This window comes from Lemur catta, chromosome 15 (genome assembly GCF_020740605.2).
Source record: "Lemur catta isolate mLemCat1 chromosome 15, mLemCat1.pri, whole genome shotgun sequence".
NCBI lineage: Eukaryota > Metazoa > Chordata > Mammalia > Primates > Lemuridae > Lemur > Lemur catta.
The window spans coordinates 33,935,293-33,955,289 of NC_059142.1; the positions used below are offsets into that span (position 1 = coordinate 33,935,293).

Consider the following 19,997-nt stretch of genomic DNA (forward strand, 5'->3'; position numbering starts at 1 on the left):
AAATGTCCCCGGGGGTCAAAATCGTCCCCATTTGAGAACAATTGTCTTAGACAATAGGTGCCCAAGGACGCCAGGGTGGCCCCGTGTTTCACCTGGATCATCTGATTCTAAAGCCCTCCGCCTGCTTTTCTTGCTGCCATTTATTTAGGGGTAAAAGTCCCCTTTGCAAATCTAATGGCGGCTATGACCCTCTTCCAGGAACAGGGCTCCCACCTTCGGTTTCAAGGAGTGTGTGGACTCCGTGTGCCCGTTCACGGAGTGCCTGTCACAGCAGCTGCCTGGATGTGGAGCAAGCCGAGTCGGCCACCTCCCCCCTCCCAGCCGAGTGGGCGGTGGGGCCGGGGTGGGAGGGCAGGGCGGTGTGCCCTGTCGGGACACCTGCCGGGTGGACACGCCCGGTGTTTTCTGCCCTGGGGCAGCCAGCTGTCTTCACCCGGCAGATGGGCCGCCCGACTCACCTGCTGGACATGACCTGTGGCTGCCCCATCCCAGAAAGTATTTCCTGTAGCCGAGCCCCCCCACACACTTACCCAAGAATACCCGGCGAACACCTGGGTAAGTGTGGCAGGGGGATGGGCCCAGTGGACTCAGGTGTGGCCCTTTGTTCTGGGTTCTAGAATGTGAAGACGGGTGTAGGGGGAGTGGAGGAACTTCAAGTCCCTGGCTTTGTAGCATGAAACGCAATGCCAGATGTGAACTTTCCTTCCAGCTCTCTGGGCCTCAGTTTCCCTGCTTATAAAATGGAGGAGTTGGACTGGATGATCTCTAAATAATTCACCCCTGTTGGGCATTTCCTGTGTGTTGTAGTTTCCATTCTGTACGTTCTGCCATTTCATTCATGCCATGCCTTATGAGAAAGGGACTGTGATTATTATCCTCACAGCTGAGGAGCGGAGGAAGATGAGACTCAGAGAGGTTAAGCAACTTGCCTGAGGTCACACAGCCAGCAAGTGGTAGAGGCGGGTCACATGCTCAGGTCTGACTGGGTGGCATTGTTGATGGCAGCAGCAGAGGTGAGAGGCTGGCTGACTGAGCAGCGGCAATGAGCTCAGGAGAGGGTGGAACAGTGACCTACAGCATGAGGAAGGGCAGAGCCAGGCACCCTGCCCACTGTGGGGAAGGCTAGAAGATGACTCAGAGGTTTGCAGCCTGGGGGACCAGGAGGGTGGCGGGGCTATTAATAGACATGGGGAAGTCAGGAGGAGGAGCAGGTTTAGGGCTCGAACATGATGAGTTCATTCTCAGACATGTTGACGCTGATTTGCTGATAGTGGGAGCTTTAGGCCCAGATCCAGCCTCAGTTCAATTAGGAAAAACCGGCACCTACAAAATACTTCAAACTCCAACAGCCCCTTTACCAAACTCAAGTTCCCAAACCACTTGCATCTCAGGGTCCCCAAGTCACTGGCCCTGGGCTCAGGCTGCCGTGACGGGTCCCCCGCGGCAGTGCCCAAGGCTCAAGTTCAAGTCCCGCCCTGACCACTGGGTGTCACCGCTGGTGCACAGACCTGGTGCAGCCGCCCAGGGTGTGCCTGTGGCAGGGCGGAAGGGGGGAAGGGGCACAGCGGGTTTCTGGGAGCCAGGCTCCCCCTGGCAGGGAGGCAGAGGCTCCTTCCTCCTCCTGTGGGGGTGGGGAGGGCGACTGGCAAGACTGGCCAACACTTCTGGGGGGGTGTCTGAGGAACCTCAAATCAAGTTCTGAGATTCAAGACCTTAGAGCCAGGAGGAGGGCAAGGGAATGGAGCCCCTTCCATGTGTGCGCGCCGGGAACAGTGTCTCTCAGGGCCGGGCCAGGGGGACATCGTGTCCAGGGCAACTGGGGCCCGCGACCTCGAGCGGTGGAGCCCGGAGCCGGATCCCAGCTGTTCCCAACCGCGTGTCTCCCCTGACATTTGCGTCAGCAGTTCTGCCCTTTGACTTTTAATTCCCAGGAGAGGAGGGTGGAGGCAACCTTGGCCATCAGGACCAATTATTTGCAATTCGATTCAACCAGCAGTTTATTGGGGTTTGGCCTGGCTTCCTGCCCTCCTCTCAGCCTCCCGCAGCCCGGCTTTATGGCCGTGGTCTCCCTCGGAAGCTGGGAAGAACAGAGAGCAGGAGTGGCCCTGCCGGCGACACCCGGTCCCGCTGAGTCTCCTGATTTCGGAGTGCCCTGTGGGAAGATACGCTTATAAAAGTGCTTTGTGCTCTTCAGAGAGAGGTGTCCCCACGCTCATGCCCAGCCCAGGCCCTCCCGGGCCAGCCTTCCAGTCCGCTTGGGCTTGCTGGGACATGTCCCCAGGTGAGCCGGGCCAAGTGAGGGGCGCCAGCCTCCCGGCTGCCCAGGTTAGGGGTGCAGGGGCTCAAGGGAGGGGGTAGGGCAGGCAGCCTACCTGCGGGGCTCCCCAGGCCCCGGGGTCCCAGTTGGTGTCCGGTGTCCCTCTATATTTGGCGGCTGCGTTACTGACATGCCCTCTCAGAGGGGCAGGCCACCAGCCAGACCCACCGGTGTCTCCTCCAAGGGATTGGCCTATTTTGGAACCAGCCCTGGGGGCGTTGGGGGAGGCAGAGGTGAGAGGCTGGCTGCCTCTCTGTTTAAGGGAACATTTCCTCCTGGCTCCTGGTCAGAGAGGAGCTGAGGGTGTGTGGCCTGGAGGATTGGCCCTGAAGCTGTTCTCAGAATTCCCAGTACAGTTACTCAGTTACTCGAATGTTCCTTCTGCTCAGGTTTCCTGGGGATGTCTAGTCTGGGCTGTGGGGTCTGAGTCTGGACACGAACCCAGGCCCCTTTGCCCCCTGGGGTTTTCCAGACATGTCCCTCAGAAAACAACTCCCTCCGGGCCAGGTTTCACCTCGAGCCATCGTGGGAGCTGGCTCAGTGGTCCCCAGTCTTTCGGATCTCTCGGGTCACTAACATTTCCAAAAACACAATGTAGGATCCGACACGGTCACTGTTTTTTTATTTTGCTGAGTTAAGGGCATTCAAGGAAATGTCAAAGGGAAGGTCCTTTTAAACACACACACACACACACACACACACACACACACACACACACACACGATCTAACATACACAGCTCCGTTGAAAGGGCGATCTTTTGGATTGAGTAGGTCTGGCTGTAGGACAACCTCACTACATTGTCCTTATTTTTCTCATTTTGCTGTGGGCGGGTGAGAACATGGCAGCAGCTGGCACGGGGCTCCCCACTCCTCTGCCGGGGCCAATGCCAAGGGCAGCCGGCTCTGCTCTCGGGGGCCCTCCCAGCACCGCAGCCCCAGCTGGCTCGTGCACTGGGCATTTCCACTTCTTCACGTCTCCCCTCTGTCACGTGCGTCCCCCCGTATCTGTGGGAGGGGAAGTGGGGGGTGGGCTTCCCTCAGCTCCCAGACTAAAGAGAGCAGAGGCTGGGAGTCCCCACGGGGGAAGTCACAGTCACCCGCCGCTTTGCTTTGCGGAGGGCGGCTGCTGTGCAAGGCACCGGGTCTGGACGGGGCTCAGGGACCCCAGGGCAGCTGCCACTTCCCGGCTGTGGGAGCTGACACTGGCCCCAGAACCTCCCCCGCTGAGCTTCAGTTCCTTGTTCTGTAAAATGGGTATATTAACCCCTCATCACAGGGCCAGTGTGAAGATTAAATGGGAGAATGTTTGTGAAAGTACTTTGTAAACTATAAAGCTCGGGCCGGGGTAGTGATTAGTATTATGGGAAACTAGTAAACGGCTGAAGAAAGAGCAGCCCCAGAGCTGATCTCAGCTTCTGGGTACAAAGACAGTCTCACGCCCACCTCTGGGTCTGTGATCCCAGGTCCCTCCAACCCCACAGAGGAGCGACACCTGCCTTCTCCCCAGGAGCCTGGGAGGCGTGGGCCGGACCTTGGCGCCCCGTGGGAAACTCTCCTTGGAGAGAGGGCCGCCGTTTACCGGAAAGGCTTCTGCTTCCTTGCAGTGGCCCGGCCACGTGGTCATTGTGCTGCCTGCCCCCGCGTTGTAGAGACGTGTGTGGAGGGCCAGCCCCAGAAAGAGCCCCTTTTGGGTGTGCCCGGAGGCACCAGGTTGGAGGATTCAGGCAAGGCCGATGCTTGAACCTCGAAGTGTTCACAGAGGAGCCGCGGTTGCGGATTGCCCTGGCCGGACGGCATCGGCGTGGGGCAGAGTGGGGACCGCGCCTGTGCCCAGCTCAGCTCCGCCACTCACCCTGGCCGCGCGCGGCTGCCTCTCTGAGCCTCAGCTTCCTCACCTGCCAAACAGGGACGAGAGTCTTTACCCCAGAGGGTTGCTGTGAGCTGAGATGGGATCCCGCTGGAAGCCCCCCAGGAGCGCTCCATCCCCCAGGGAAAGCCCTCCTCCCAGGAACTGAGGGGTCCTGAGGAAGCACGAGCCTGTGGCCCGGCTGCCTCCCCCGCCCGGAGTGGATCCCCAGCCTCTGCCCTGGACGTGGGCCAAGGGACAGGCCTCCTCGCCCAGCCAGGCTCCGTTCCCTGCCCGTCCCCCCCAGCTGCTCAGTAGCCAGTTGTCATGAAGTCATTGCCACCTTCCCCAGCCCGCACCCCCGCCCCGCCCCCATGCTGACATCCCATTTGGCAAAGAGGTCGGAAAAGCCGCTGACTCTTCCAGACCCTGAGTTCATTGACTGGTCAGGGCCTGCCAGCCGTAAGCTGACCGTGTGGGCAGAGGGGTTTGCAGAGTGGGGGTGGGGGGTGCCTCTAGGCCTTCCTCCCCTGCCTCAAGCCCCCCCACCACTGAGATGCTGCTCCAACACCCACCCACACCCCCCTACAGACACACACCCACTCCACTCCCGCTGCACGCCCCTCCTTTACCCCCACATGGAGTCCCACACACACCCCGAGACACACACTCCCACCCACCAAGGCACACTCGACACACGTAGACTTCCACACGCTCACTCAGGCACACGTATGTGCACATGCTATTCCCTCACACACAGCTGCAAGTTGTTGGCCACACTAGGGACCCCTGGCCATGGCTACTCCACCGGGCCTGTCCCCTTGGCTGTGCCAGGCTTGGATGGGAGAGTCTCTGGTCTGGAAGATCCACAGCCACCGGCAGCCAAGGTTGAAAGGGCTCATCTCAGCCAACCGGCTCATGGCTCATGTTGGGAAACCGAGGCCCAGAGAGGGAACGCAGCCAAAGTCCCCTGAGTGTCCCAGAGCGTGGCGGAAAGGGAGGCTTCACTGCCCTCCCCAGACCTCCCGGCTCAGCTGGTCCCCTCCTGTGTCTTCCCCCAGAACGACCTCGCAGACTGGGTGCTGCGTGAGAGCCTCGCCAGCTGCCCTGGGTGCAAGGCCACTGCAGCTGTGCAGGGGAGGGCCCTGCCGTCCAGCCTGAGCCTCCGTGGGCTTGGGATGGTAACTCCCTTGGCCTTGGCCTTCCTCAGCAAATAGCCCAGGCTGCAGTCCCCATGTGCCCTAGGCCTGGCCCTCTCGCTCCGTGCCTCAGTCTCCCTCCCTGAAACTCACATCAAGACTCTCAGCAACCACCTGGATTGTGGTTCCATCAGGGGACCCCAGGGTCCAGGGATGGATTCTTTTCCCGGGACTGTCATCTTCACAAGGGTAAAGGCTTTAGCTATGCCTGGCACCTAGTAGGTACCCAACAAATATGTGTTGAATGAATGAATGGGCCAATCTCCCCGCCCTGGCATCCTTTGGCAAGGCTTCTCCAGACCCCAATGTGGAGTTCTGGGAGCCAGTGGGAAAAGCCATCAGCCAGAGCCAGGGGTCTGCCGTGGACGGCCTTGGGACCTTGATGCCGTCACTGTCTCTCCGGGATTCAGCTGCCACCCAGGAAGGGAGAACGCAGTGTGCAATGTGCGGTTCCAGGGACCACGCTGTGCAGGTGCTCCGCTGGCCAGGGCTGCCTCCTCGCCCCTGGCTTGGGACAGGGCACCCCTTTGAGCAGACCCAGGCTGGGCAGCCCTATTTTATAAATAAAACTGCCTCCCAGGCTAGACCAGAACATTTGCAACCCGGGAAAGAAGAAAATGAGAGTAGTTCTTGCACCTTCCCCCAACCTCACTCCACCGCCCACAACTCACACGTGGCCGGTCTGCCTGAAGGAGCCGAGGGGAGCAGACTCCGGTCAACACCCTGCTTCCTGCAGGGCCTCCTGTGAGGCCCGGGCCAGGGCGGCACACAGAGGGGTGTTTGCTCACAGTGGGCGGCCGGGAGGAGATGCTAATCGCTGTGGATCGCTGGGCCCCAGCTGAAGGTCAGTCAGGAGGTTATAAATAACCACCCCGGCTGCAGCTGAGGGCAGCGCTGGACCTGCGCCCCCCGCCGGCCGCTGGGCACGGATTCATTGCCGCCCTCCCCGGCCCAACTGCGGGAACCTGAACCCTGAGAGCCGGAGCACGGTGACCTTTGGGGCTGGCGCACAAGGTCAGACCAGGCCCTGGGCTTCCCATGTCTCAAGAGTGTGAGGCTCCCGGCCCTCTGCTGGGGGCAGGGGCTGGGCATGGGGGGCCTTGAGGTGCAGACAGCCCCACCTTCACCGTCACCAGCCCCCCAGGGGCCAGAAGGCAGAGGGAGGCCACAGGCCATAAGCCAGGGACCCAGGTAGCCTGAATCCCTGCACCGTCCCCCAACACCAAGCCTGACCCGAGCCGGGAATGATGGCAGGGAGGCCCCGGCCAGAAGCTCCACCCTGCCCTGCTTCTGGGCCCTAAACGGAGGCCTGACCTGCAATGGTGGGATTTACCCCAGAGCCTGATGCAAACAAAATCCCTGAGTCTGGGGCTTCAGGAGTCTCAGAGGCTGGAGAGGGACTCTGGTGACACCGGCAAGGGGGCACCTGGTTGTGCACAGGAAGGACAGGCACCTGCTCCCCGCCTCCCCTTGGACAGGAAAGGAAGGGGATTTAACCTGCTCCAGGAGGCATATGCCTTTTGGTTTTTTAAATGTTTTTATTGGAGTTAAGCACACACAGAGAAGGTTGCACACGTCGAGGTGGGCAGCTGGATGAATCTGCACGAGCTGCACGAGCTGCCATGTAACCGGCTCCCGAACCAAAACATGGACCCCTCCAGCACCCAGAAGCACCCTTTCCACGTACTACCCCCACGGAACCTCTCCCCTGACTCCTAAGCCCATGAGCTACTGCAGCTTGCTCCTAAACTGCGTATCCACGGAGCCTCACCGTACTGCTCTTTTGTGCTTCCTTTTGCTCAATAGCATGTCTGCGAGGCCCACCCACCCTGTCACAGGCAGCCAGAGGCCGTTCGTCCCCATGGCCGGTGGGTAGCTTCTTTCTCCCATGTTACTGCCTCCCAGGTTCTAGTTCCTGGGTATCGTGAGCGGAGCCACTGTGAACATTCCAGTTCCTGTGTACTGTGCACACAGGGACGCGCTGCTGTGGGGTGCAGACCTAGGGCGAGGACTGCGGGGCCCAGGTACGTGTCTGTTCAGCTTTGGGAGCTACAGAAAGTGTCACTTTTTAGTCAACATTTCCGCAGGAATGATTTTTTAAGGTAAGTTTTTTTATTCTAAAAAATAACAGATAATATATTATTTTTTTACAAAAGGAAAATAAAAAAATGAAGAAAGAAGAAATTACCAAAAGCTACTATTTAGAGTCAACCATCCAACCAAGCAGTCAACAGATGTTTCCTAAGAGCCTCTTCTGTGTCAGGCCCTGGCGGGGAGAGAGCCGTCTCCCCCCCGTGGAGTCTGGGGTCTGGGGCCGAGTGGGCAGCGGCGTCCCTGAGGGATGGGCCGGGGGCCTCGGCCAGCTCTGTGGTCTCCGTCCGCTGCCCCCGGGAACATCCGCACTGAGACCAGCGGGCTTGCCGTGGGACGGAGACCCAAGACAGAGGCCCAGGCCTCCGCCCAGCCCGGCTGCACCCCTAGAACTTGAAGTGGGGAGTCCAGAGGACAGCAATGACACCATTAATCGCAGTCAAGCCCGTGAGAGGAGGAGCGGGTGCCAGGCCGGAGCCCACGGGCACTCGCAGCAGCGGGAACAGGGCGCTGGGGCGTGAGCCGGAGGCAGCCTCATCTGCACTTCGCCCTTTCTCCTGGGGGTCACCGAAGGGATTTAAGCCTGGGAGTGGGCAGTTCAGACGTGCTTTTAGCAGGATCATTCCGGATCCCTGCGGAAACTGGCTCGCGGTGACCAGAGCGAAGTCCAGACCCCTCTGGAGGCCCTGAGCTGACGGCAGGAGGGCAGTGGACCAGGGAGAAGAGGAAGGACCAAGATGTTTAAGCGGCATCCTGGAAGGACCTGGGGCGAGGCTGACTCTTGGGCAGGGGGGGGGGGGGTGGGAGGCAGGAGTCCTGGGCACTCTCGGTGGGACTGCAAATCTGAGAGGAGGGTGTGATTGGCTCCCTGAGGTTTTGGTGAATTTCCTTCCCATCTTTAACACAATAGGTTCCCCTGTGGTCTAAGAACGGCCTGAGCTAGTCCCACGGAACTCCAGCAGGTGAGACATGGTCATCCATTCCACATTCGGCAAGTATTAATGGAGCACCTGGGGGTTGTTCCAGGTGCTGAGAATACTCTGGGGGACAAAACAAAGGCCTGGTCCTCATGGAGCTTATATCTAGTGGGGAGGACTTAAATAAACAAAGCAGTGATAAGTCTTAAAAGGAAGCTGGGTAAGCGGGTGGTGAGCGACGGTGAGGAGGGGAGTCTATTTCAGACAGAGTGGGCAGGGGTGGCCTCTGAGGAGGGGACTGCTGAGCTGAGACAGGAAGGAGCTGCAGGAAGGAGGCACTAGGCTGGGGAGAGCAGGCCAGGGAGAGGGCACAGCAAGTGCAAAGGCCCTGGGGCAGATGCATGCTTGGTGTGCTGGGGGAGGAACGGCAGGGAGGACCGCAGTGAGGATTGGAGAGTGGAGGGAAGATTCAGCAGCCCAAGGACAGGCTTTTTGCTCTGGGAGGTGAGGGTTCATGAAGGGATGGGCTGATCTTGTTTGTGTTTAAGCAGAGTCACCCTGGCTGCCCGAACACAGACTGTGGAGGGCAAAATGGGAGGAGGTTCCTATAGAGGCACAAGTCAGAGAACGTGGTGGCCTGGATCAGGGAGGAGGCCGTCAGTGTGGTCAGCCACGGTCTGATTCCATACGGATGTGAAGGTCGAGCCTACAGCACTGGTGGATGGGTGAGATATGGCCTGGGAGAGAAAGGGAGGCAGCAAGAAGGGCCCCCGCTGGTGGCTGGCCCCTCCACCAAGCTGCGGGATCAGGAGATGGCCCTGGGACATGTGGCCTCCTCTCGCCTGCCCTCATCGTTGGGACCCGCCCCTCCCTTCTCCTTTTCTCTTCTTCCCCTCTACTCCCCCCACCCCTTCCTCTCCATTCCTTCTGCTTCAGGAGCCAGCGACCTCATGCTGTCACCTCCCACAGCCCAGAGAGTCTGCCCTCTGGAATATGGCCTCATTCCGTCATTCACTCAGCAGCTCTGACGACCGTGGTCGGGGCCCAGAGGCTGGGAGCTGCAGAAAGAGTAGATGTGACCCCCAAGCCCCACCCTGGGGATACCTCAGGTGGAGCAAAAGCCCAGCCTCACACGGGGGCCTGTCCATGCCCTGAGCCCCGAATGTCCACGGTACATCCTTGTACAAAGCAAAGCCAAGGGTTCTTCGGAAGCTGACCGAGCACCGCGTGGACCCCTCAGGGCCAGGTTTTCTTGGAGCCTCCTCCCTCCCCTCGTGGTCTCAGGTTGGCCACTGTTCTGGCCAAGCCCTGGCAGCCTAAGCCCACAGCCTTGAGGTCACCTGTGCCCAGGGACAGGGCTGGGTTGGGAGGCGGCTGTCACTGCTCACCTCCAGCCCATCCTCTCCCCTGGACTCCAGACGCACACAGCCGCCTACCCAACCACTCTGCCCGCGTGGACAATGGGCGTCTCAGACGTACTGTGTCCAGGATGTGATGTTCCTCTCAACTTCTCCCAGTGTGGCTGATCACTGCCCCCTTCCAGATGACCACGTGAAGCCTTAGCATCATCCTTCTTTCTCTCACCTGACATCCAGTCTGTCGGAAAATGCTGTCAGCTCTGTCATTAGAACACATTGAGAACCTGAGCCCCTCGGCCCCCCTCCACTGCTACCACTGGTCCAGGCCAGCATCAGCCCTCGCCCCTTTGTTCTGTTCCCAGCACAGCAGCCAGAGTGATTTTATTAAAAAGCAAGTAGATGGTCTCACTTGTCTGCTTCCTCGGTCAGTCTGAGCAAAAGCCAAAGTCCTTTATGGTGGTCCCCTACACCACTGCTCCGACGTCATCTCCTCCCACTGCTCATTTGGCTCCAGCCGCACTGGCCTCCTTGCTCATGCAATGCACATGCCTGCCTCACATGCCTGCCTCAGGGCCTTTGCACTTGCCGTTTCCTCCTTCTGGAACTCCCTTTCCCTAATATCCCCATGGTTTACTCTGCACCTTCTTCAAGCCTTACTCACATTCCACCTTCTCAGGGTAGCCTTCGTTAACCACCATATTAACAATTAAAGGTCACACCCAGCACCCAGATCTTGGTTTCTAACACCATTCTCCAGTGAAAGGATCCAGAGCTCCTGGGACAAATGGCTGAATCTGGGACTGGGGCAGGAAACATATAAGATGAGCCAGGAGCGTCTTGCAGTCGCGGAAAGTGAGGCTGGGCTTGGCAAAAGGAACCACAGTGAGCGAGGGGCATCAAAGGGACAGAGGAGCCTGTGGAAAGAGCTCCCAACAGCCAAAAGCTGGAACACTTGAACTGCAAAAGGAAGTGTTATTGGATTATAACTCAACTGTAAAATAAATATCCGTGAGTCCATTATAAATAAGCGATTGAATACATTAATAAGTGGGGGAGACAACACAAATATCCTATGCAGAAGAATTTCAGGTAGTTTACGTGGATACTTCACCCTTAAATGGGTGAAGTGACTCCCGATCCTTAAGTGTGGGCTGCACACAGCACTCCCAGCCAAGAGGACGGTGTTGGGAGGGGCAAGGGAGACCAGCTCTGCAGTGCAGAAACCTGGCGAATGCCACATCGGCAGGCGACCAAGGTAGATATCAGTATAAGTCACGTTGATGGTATGGACCTTTGACACGAGATACATTAATAATAAAAATGTGATAGGCTCCCCAAAACTCACGCCCCCAGTGTAATCATGAGAAAAACACGAGGCAGATTCCAGCACAGCAGCACCCTACCACGTACCTACCGGACCGTCGAGGTCATCAAAAACAAAGAAAGCCTGAGGAATTGCCACAGCCACGAGGAGCCTCAGGAGACGAGACGATGAAGTGGAACGTGGGATGCTGGAAAAGAATGAGGACATCAGGCAAACTAAGGAGATCCGCATCAACTGTAGACTTTAATTAATAATAATGGATTGATACTGGTTCATTCATTGCAAAAATGTATTAATACCATACTGATGTAAGATGTCAAAAACAGGAGAAACTGGGTGCAGGAGGAGAATTTGGGGGGAACTCTTTGTACTGCAAATTTGATTTTTCTGTAAATACAGAACTACTCTAAAAAAATGGAATCTATTAAAAATTACAACCCCCCCACGCCATCCCCCTCCCAGCCTTTTCCCATGGCACCTGTTTCCCTGTCACCACTAAAGTTACTGTATGTTGAACTTGTGTGTTTTATTATCTGTGAGTTCCGCAGGACGTGAGCTCCCTAAAGGTTCTTGTGTCTTCACTGCTCTGCGCCCAGCACCTAGAACAGTCTGACAAACAGTGGGTGCTCAGTAAATATTTGTTGAATGATAAATCCCTAAAGATAGTCCCTGTTAGTTTTTCCAGTTTCTTTTCCCTCTGCCTAAATGCATTATTGTTTTAAAATAAACATGAGATTCTAATGTTTGGCTTATCTGCTCTTCGCACGTAATAGCTCCTGATTATTTTTCCTTGTTATTCTTTTACACCATCATTTTCTGGGCCGCGCTGGTGTTTGCAGGCCCCACGAATGGTTGTGATTCAAGAGTCGAAGGCTCTGGGGCGCCCCTTGCTCCCTGCCGGCTCTGCCATGCTGCCATGCGGGCAGGAGGCAGGGAGTCATGCCAGGGCCTGGCCAAGGCCACTCCCGCCCTCTGACATCAGATCCGTGGGCACTAGATCCTGCTTGGTGGTGAACTGGGTGCGTCAGAACCCAAGGATTAAATAGCTTTGGAAATGCACCAGCTTGTCCTTGACCAGACAGAGGGCCAGGGCATGTGCCCAGACCTCCTGCCAGCTCCGGGGCTGTGGAAAATACCATCCGTGCACACATCTGGGGCAGCTGCAGAGGCCTCCCGCAGTGGGCCACAGCCCAGGCCTGAGACTCATGGTCGTGGCCCAAAGTGCTCCGGAGAGCTGAGCCCCTGGGGGGGATGGGTCGGGGGCTGTCAGATTCTCTCTCCAGGCACCTGAGTAGGAACTGGGGAATCTTCCCTGCCAGCTATTTTCCTGGTGTGAAGTGGGTGGCCTGGGCAGGCCTCTGGGGGACCCAAGATATTGGAGGAGGGAACACCATGGTGGAGGGAACCGGGGTCTCCTTCCTCTGCACCCAGAGGCCATCTGCTTTAAAATCCAGCCACCTGTCCTCCTTCCTGGTAGTAATACGGAGCCATCCAGACTCTGCTAGACATATGAGTGCTAGAGATAAAAATACTCGCAGGACATATGCCTTCTGTGAACTGCTTTGGACTCCTTCGGCTTCCCTCTAGAACACGATGCCACTCCCACCCCCGCTGGGCGCACTTCCATGGGGAGGCAGGGAAGCCGTCGCGGCCTCAGACACGCGGTGTGTGGACGCAGGTGCGTACCCTGGGCACACGCCCGCGTCTGCGCTCACCTGCGCGTGCCCGTCCGTGCGTGGTGGCGTGTGGCGCGCCGTGCGTGTGTCTGTGCTGGCTCAGGCTCATGTGTGTGGACATGTGGGGCTCCATCTGTGCCTCGGTGTGTCTTGTGTGCTTGCCTGCTTGTCAGCCGGCTCCCAAGGGCTCTGCGTGGGTGTGCGCCGGGCGTGTGCGTGGCCGTGTGCTCTTCTGTATGCTCCCGGGGGGAGTGGTGCGCGTGCTCTCACAGTGTGCCCGTGTGTGTTCCGTGTGTATCCTCAGGTGTGTGCTAAGTGTGTGCACGCACATGCACACACGTGCCCAGGAGTCAAGCTCTGAGAAAAGAGATTAATGTCGGCCCCGCACCTGCTCTGGCCGACACACCTCCTCCCCCCACCCCAGCCCACAGGCATCCTCTGGACAGCACCAATATTTTAAAAATTTCTCACAGGTGAGGTGGCCTCTACTTTTGTCACACTTTCTCATACAGTCATGTGCCACAAAATGACATTTCAGTCAACCATGGGCCACATATGTGACAGTGGCATCATAATTATATGGAGTATATATGCATTATTATAGTACTGCGTGTGTACTGTACCTTTTTTAGGTTTCGATGTGCAAATACTTGCGCTGGTGTCGCCACTGCCTGCAGCACTGGGCACAGCAGCAGGCTCGTGGCCTAGGTGAGCTGCAGGCCGGGCCGCCTAGGTCTGTGCGAGTTCGCCCTGTGATGTTCGCACAACAGTGGAATCACCTAACCACGCACTTCTCAAAATGTGTCCCGGTCGGGTGGTAAGACAGGACCTGGACTCGTCTGGAGTTTTCCCTGCTGGTGCCTGGGAGGGTCCTCTGCCCTCGGTGCCTGTCTCCCTCCTTCACCGTCTCGTAGCTCCCTGGCCCTGAGAGACGCTCTGGAAGAAGAGGGCTCCCGAGTCGACACCTTTCAGGTATCACCTGTAATCGTAGCCCTCTGGGAGGCTCAGGCGGGTGGATTGTTCGAGGTCAGGAGTTTGAGACCAGCCTGAGCAAGAGAGAGATCTCGTCTCTACTAAAAATAGAAAGAAATTATATGGACAGCTAAAAATATATATATAGAAAAAATTAGCCGGGCATGGTGGCGCATGCCTGTAGTCCCAGCTACTCGGGAGGCTGAGGCAGTGGGATCGCTTGAGCTCAGGAGTTTGAGGTTGCTGTGAGCTAGGCTGACACCACGGCACTCTAGCCCGGGCAACAGAGCAAGACTCTGTCTCAAAAAAAAAAAAGCAAGTCTCTTCACCCTTGGTTCCCAGCCCAGAGGTAACCATGTTAACAGTTCCATGTATCCTTCCACTTCCACGTTCATGGATTTTTAAAAACACAAGTAGAACCATACCCTGTATTTTTCTGTGACTTGCTTTTTTAAAAAATAAATTTAATAATCTGATACATGTTAAAACATCTTGATCTACCTCATTCTTTTTTTAATCAGCTACACAGTATTCCAGAGTGTTGATGTTCTCTCATTTTTTTCCATCATTTACCCCCTCTTGGTAGACAATCTTTCAATAAACATCTTTCAACAGATCCCGGGGGCGGGTGGGGCACAGGCAGGAAAGATGGATTCCTGCACCCGCTACGCAGGAGTCAGAGTCAGAGAAGAAAAGACCAAGGAGGAGGAGACTGAGGTTCTGAGAGGACACCCAGGAGGCTGCGACCAGCACCTGCCCAGTGTCTCTGGGCGCCCCAGGCTGGCCCCTCGTCCCCTTCTTGCCTCCCCCGGGCCATCCCAGGCCCTCCCCGGCCCTGGGCGTCTCCAACCCGCGCCCGATGCCCGCCTGCAGCCCCCGCAGCTGCAGAGCAGCCCGCGCCTTGGAGGAACCAAAAAAAGCCGGCGCGTGGTGCACGCGCGAACGGCGCTGGGCCCTAGCACTGCCGTTTTTAGTGCTCCTGGCGCCCAGAATATAGACTTCATCACCCCCAGGAAACGCGGCCATATATTTTTGGTTGCATAAGCAAACGAAATTAGAAATCTGGAACGCGTTCAAGACCTTTAGATGCGAGCGCTCGGCAGCGCGGGGGTGGGGGGACCAGGGGAGAGACAGATGGGGATTAGGCGAGTTGAGCATCAGGAGAATAATTTCCTCTTTTAATTTGTGTTCCATCGACAAGTAAAACAGCATTAGCGGCCCATTATGTAACCGGCGCCAGAGCCGGCCTCTGATAAGCAGCAAGCCGGCCCGGCCCTTCTGCCTCGCACCCCCTGCCCGGGCGTCAGGCTGGGCTATTGTTAGCTCCGCTCAGCACAGCAGGTCCCAGGGAGCTCTGGGGCGCTGGCCCAGGACACACAGCTGGCAACGTGCAGGCAGCCGGATTTGAACTTGGCTGGCTTGACACAAGCTCTCCACTTCATGGCGCAGGGATGCAGTGTTCTCAGCCCTGCAATTCCGTGGAGTGCTGCAAACCGCCTGAAGATGTCCCTTGCAAGATTGCATGAAATATGAAACATTGGAAGCTACCAAAATGTTTGACAATGGGGAGCATGGTCAAATAAATTATGGCTCATTCATCCTATAGCATATTATAGAGTGTTTTTTTTTTAAAGGGGCTTAGGTGATGGAAAGATGTGCTAGACATAGAATTAAGCGAAAAAGAGCAAGTTGCAGAAACATGAACACTTTGTTTATGTCAAAAGGAAAAAAACAAACCACATGTTACCATCAAAGCTTTCTTTTTCTTGGAAATCTACAAGGTTTGAGAAAGTCCATGCATATAAAAGGACTTGCCAGGGCAGTCTTTGAACTGAAGGGGACAGTCACTTTTGGAGGGCGGCAGGGTGTAAAGGAAGGTGGTGGGGAATTTCACATTTGGCTGTGCATGCTTCTCTGTAGTATTACAGTTCCTCACACCGGAGTGTGCTCTGTGTGCTGGGGTCATTAAGAAGCAAACCCCCCAAAACACGAAGGTTGGGGCAGCCTTGCAGACTGGGGCCGGCCTGTACTTCAGCCGTCTTTTCAGAAAGCAAGTAGGAATTATGGAGCTACCTAAACTTAGAGCAGAACGTGGGAGGCAGGGAGGATCTTAGAGAACATCTGGCCCAGGATGGGACGGGGACTGGTCCCAGCATCTCATGCCGGCGGGCACAAGGCAGGTGGAGGCAGAAGCTGTGGGCTGTTAGCCTGTGGTTCTTCCACCCCCAGGCCACGCTGCCCTGCCAATCCCCACATGTGCTGGGGTCACGGTGGTGCAAGAGAAAGAGGCAGGAAGAAAAGAACTCGTTATTCGTGTGGCAGGATAGATGGGGAGCAATTTGGCATCTCTCTCTTCAACCATTCAGCCAACAGAAAAGGGTTGAGGGTTCTGGTGGTTTTAAAGCATGTCTGCAAATTCCTTGATTCTTTTCACATTGAAAGGTGGGGCCTCTGTCCCCTCTCCTTGAGTTTGGGTTGATCTTAGTGGCTCACTTGTTATACACAGTGTAAAGGAAAATAAAAATCTCAAGACCACCCCCCAATTCTTATGCAAAAGGGAAGGTCAAGCCTGGAGGCTGAGTGGTGCAACAAGCCAGTCCAAATGAACAGCTGTTACTAACATTTCTCTAGCCAGACCCCCAAGAAGGTGAAGGCTTCAGGCATTTCAAAGGACTGCCCACAGGTCATTCATAAAGGAATTCCTTGCTGGCTTCCCATAAACAAGCACACGCAAATTGTAACTTTATAAGTCTAGCTCCTAAAACTAAGGTCTGTTGGATTCCACACTAACATCGATTTACAAGTTTATCTTCCCAGGTGCAGACCAGAGACAAAACAAGATCGATCCTTCTTCCACCTACCTGGGGACATTGACATAATTGATTCTTCCTTTACTCCCTTTTTCTCTTCAAATGTTCACCTTATCTTATGTAAAACGTAGCTGTCCTGGGCCTCATAAGAATGTAGCCATTGGCCTCACTGCCCACTCCGTCCCTCCACTTTCTTTCTGGGTGCCCTCTCCCCTTAAATACTGAAGTCCCCAAATCCCTCTTTGGAGGGAAAAAACAGTCACAGCTGCATCTGTGGCTTGTGTTTCCCAGATGCGTCCTCAGACTTTGGTTTGCCATCTTTGCCTCAGTCGCTCACTTTGGGTTGCCACCAGAATGCAGTGGAAGTGACGCCGCCCGACTTGCAAGGCTAGATCAGACGAGGCCGTGCCGCTTCCTCCCGGCTCTCTTGGGATGCTGGCTCTGGGGGAAGTCTGGCTACCCTGAGATGGCCATGCTGGAGAAGCCACCTGTGGCACTTCGGTGGCAAGAGCAGCACCAGCTGCAGCTGTGTGCATGCAACGTCTTGTGCATCCAGCCTGGCTGAGCGTTTGGGTGAGTGCAGCCCCTGACAGATCCCAAGTGAGAACTGCCTGGCTCAGACGGTCTCAAATTCCAAACCCACAAAACCATGAGCAAAACAAAATAGCCACTAAATTATGGGGTGATTTGTTACAACGTAATAGTATCTGAAAAGCAGGTTACTCTGTGCCAGGCACTGAGCACAGAGGGGTAGGACAATGAATAAGCCCGGAGAAGCCAGACACACACGCAGATAATTGTAAAATAACGTGGTACGTGCACCGGCTGGAGTCATGTGTGGGTAATAGGGGAGGAGGGCTGAAGAGTCTGTAATCTAGGTTGGGCGGGGTCTGAAAAGTTTTCCTGGAGCAGGTGACATTGAACTGGCTTTGAAAGGTGAGTAAGGGCTGACCAGGTAAAGGGGTTAGGAAGGAAAGGCATTCCAGCATTCCAGACAGGAGCAAGCCCTGGAGGTGGGCTACAGAAAGATGTCAGCCAGGGGACTCTTTATGAAGTAGGGGACAGAGAGAGCAGGAGATGAGGCTGAGCAGGTGGCAGGGACCCTAGACCGTGGGAGCCTTAAGAAAAGGCCAAGAGCTTGGACTGAGAGCAATTAGGAGGCATCGAAGGTGGGGACAGGAGACAGAGCCTCCTGGGAGCAGCACTGGGAGGGTGGGAAGGAGGAAGAGGAGGTGGATAGAGCAGTGAGGAGGGAGAAACCCAGGAAAGAGAACTCGGGGATCCCAGAGCTCCTGGGACAGAAAAGGCTGGAAGGAACGAGAGGTAAGAAGAACGCAGGAAATAAATTGTCAGGACTGGGCACCCGCCTTGGAGGGGGTCACGGGAAGCTCTTGGGTTTCTCTCCTGGGTGACTGGGCTGACAGTGGCACCATCAGCTTAGAGAGACCCGGAGAAGTGGGTGTGAGAAAAGGAAGGTCCGATTTGGCCTTTTGCAGCAGCCAGGCAGGTCCAGGTGGAGACATTCAGTAGCCCAGTAGATGTAGGAATCTCCCATCTGAGTACTAACCAGGTCTGACCCTGCTTCGCTTGTGAGATCAGACAAGATAGGGCACGTGCAGGGTGGTATGGCCACAGACAAGTGTAGGAATCTAAAGCTTGGGGAGGAGTCTGGGGAGGACGTGTGGCGACAGTAGACATCCTTACAGTGTGTTGACTGAATGAATGATGAGTGAGTGAAGGCACACACAGGTGGTTGTTGAGTTCATTAGGATAGATGAGGTGGCCTGGGGATGTGGGACAGGCCCCGGGGCTGGCTCTGCTGCGGAAATTGGGAGGTGTAGGTGGAAGCCAGGTGTGGTGACCAAGAGCCTGATGATCCACACTCAAAGCTCCCGGGATGTGCGCCAACAAGTGGGCCACAAGAAAGCACAAAGAGGAAACTACAGAAGTCTAGGGAGTCAGGTTCAGATCCAAGAAACATTAATTTAGTGGCAACTGTATGCTTGGCACTGTGCATCGCATATATTATTTAATTTAATCCTTAGGCCAACCCATTCATGGATTTGACAAATATTTTTTGAGCACCTACTATGTGCCGGGCACTGGACTAGATGTTAGGTATCTACTGGTGGATAAAGCAAACACCACCCCTCCCCTAGTGGAGCTTAGGCTCTAGTGGAGGTTATTATTCCCATATTGCAAAAGCTCAGAGAGATTAAGTAACCTGCCCAAGGTCACACAGCTGGAGAGGGTTGTGCTGTCTGATTCCAGGTCCAGAATGCTTCAGGGCACGTAAGCATGGCAGCTGGCAGAGAGGACAGCAGGGCCAGGGCAGGGGGCAACCTGATTCCAGGGGCTCAGGTCTGTAGGGGTCTGAGAACCGTCCAGTGAACTTAGGCAGGGCCAGACCCCCATTTCAGGGAACTTGGGCTCAATCAGAGGAACTTAAGAGGGCAGCCCAATTCCTATCATCAAGAGACACATTTTGGGGCTGGGGCTGAGATTTTAGGGGAATGGACAAGGTCCAGGGAACAAACTGACTGTCTCCTCTTAATAAATGATAATGATGGTGACCCCTAAGCCTCTACCACACGCAGGGCTCATGGGAAGTGCTTTCGGGCACTGTCTCGTTTGACCCTCAGAGCAACCATTGCCAGTGCATTTTACACCTGAGGATACTGGGACTGCCAGAGGTACCAACACCCTGCCTGAGACTACATGGCCAGGAAAGTGGCAAAGCCGCAGGCCTGGGCCCGTCGGGCTCCAGAGCTCAGGGTACAGCCACTACCCACTCGCATCAGAGCTGGTACAGCGCCTGGGCTGGGCCTGAGCCCACAGGTCGGGGCTCAGAGCCCAGCTTTGGGGAACTGTGGGTGGAGCAGGCCTGTGGTTCGACCAGGCACAGCCATGCCTCTCTCCCGGCCCACATCCTGGGGCCCAGCTCTCTCCTCCAGGCTTTAGGGGTCTCCTCCTCCCAATTCTTAATGGCAGGACGTGGACCCTTTTCTCTCCAACCCCTAGAATAGGAAGGACTCAGAAGATCAGCATGTCTTACCCTCTCTCACCTTGCAGATTAGGAAACTGAGGCATAGAGAGACAATGTTAGTTACCTAAAGTCACCCTGCAAATTAGTAACAGCTGAGATTCAATTACAGGTCTTGTGAGTTTCAGTCTAATACCCTCCTCCCCCTCTAGGCTCAGGGCAGGGCCTGAGCTCGTCACCTGTCCCTCCACACCTGCCCACCAACAGGGGATGGGCTGCATATGGCACCAAGCAGCTAAAATCAGTGAGTCTCGGGCCAAGTGGGGGTAACACACTAGGAAGTGAGGGGACTCCAGTTGGCAGGTGTGTCCCCTTCTAAGGGGGTGGCTCCAGCCGGCCAGAGCCAAGTGGTCCTGAAGCTTGTTCAGAGAAACCAGAAACCTTGGTAACAGGTTTACGCAGTTTTTCCCTGACATTAGCAAACGATGTACTTGGTTTCGAAG

General features: G+C 55.9%; 2 long non-coding RNA genes across 2 annotated transcripts; both read left to right on the top strand.

The window, feature by feature from the left end:
- The first annotated feature begins 1,996 nt into the window (after positions 1-1,996).
- LOC123621120 lies at positions 1,997-8,234 on the top strand. Its single transcript, XR_006729010.1, has 5 exons — positions 1,997-2,281; positions 5,226-5,552; positions 7,170-7,231; positions 7,338-7,387; positions 7,520-8,234. It is a non-coding gene; the product is annotated as an uncharacterized LOC123621120 (long non-coding RNA).
- A 39-nt stretch (positions 8,235-8,273) lies between these two features.
- LOC123621121 lies at positions 8,274-10,134 on the top strand. The gene is made up of 3 exons (XR_006729011.1): positions 8,274-8,416; positions 8,923-9,096; positions 9,308-10,134. It is a non-coding gene; the product is annotated as an uncharacterized LOC123621121 (long non-coding RNA).
- Positions 10,135-19,997: the final 9,863 nt, after the last annotated feature.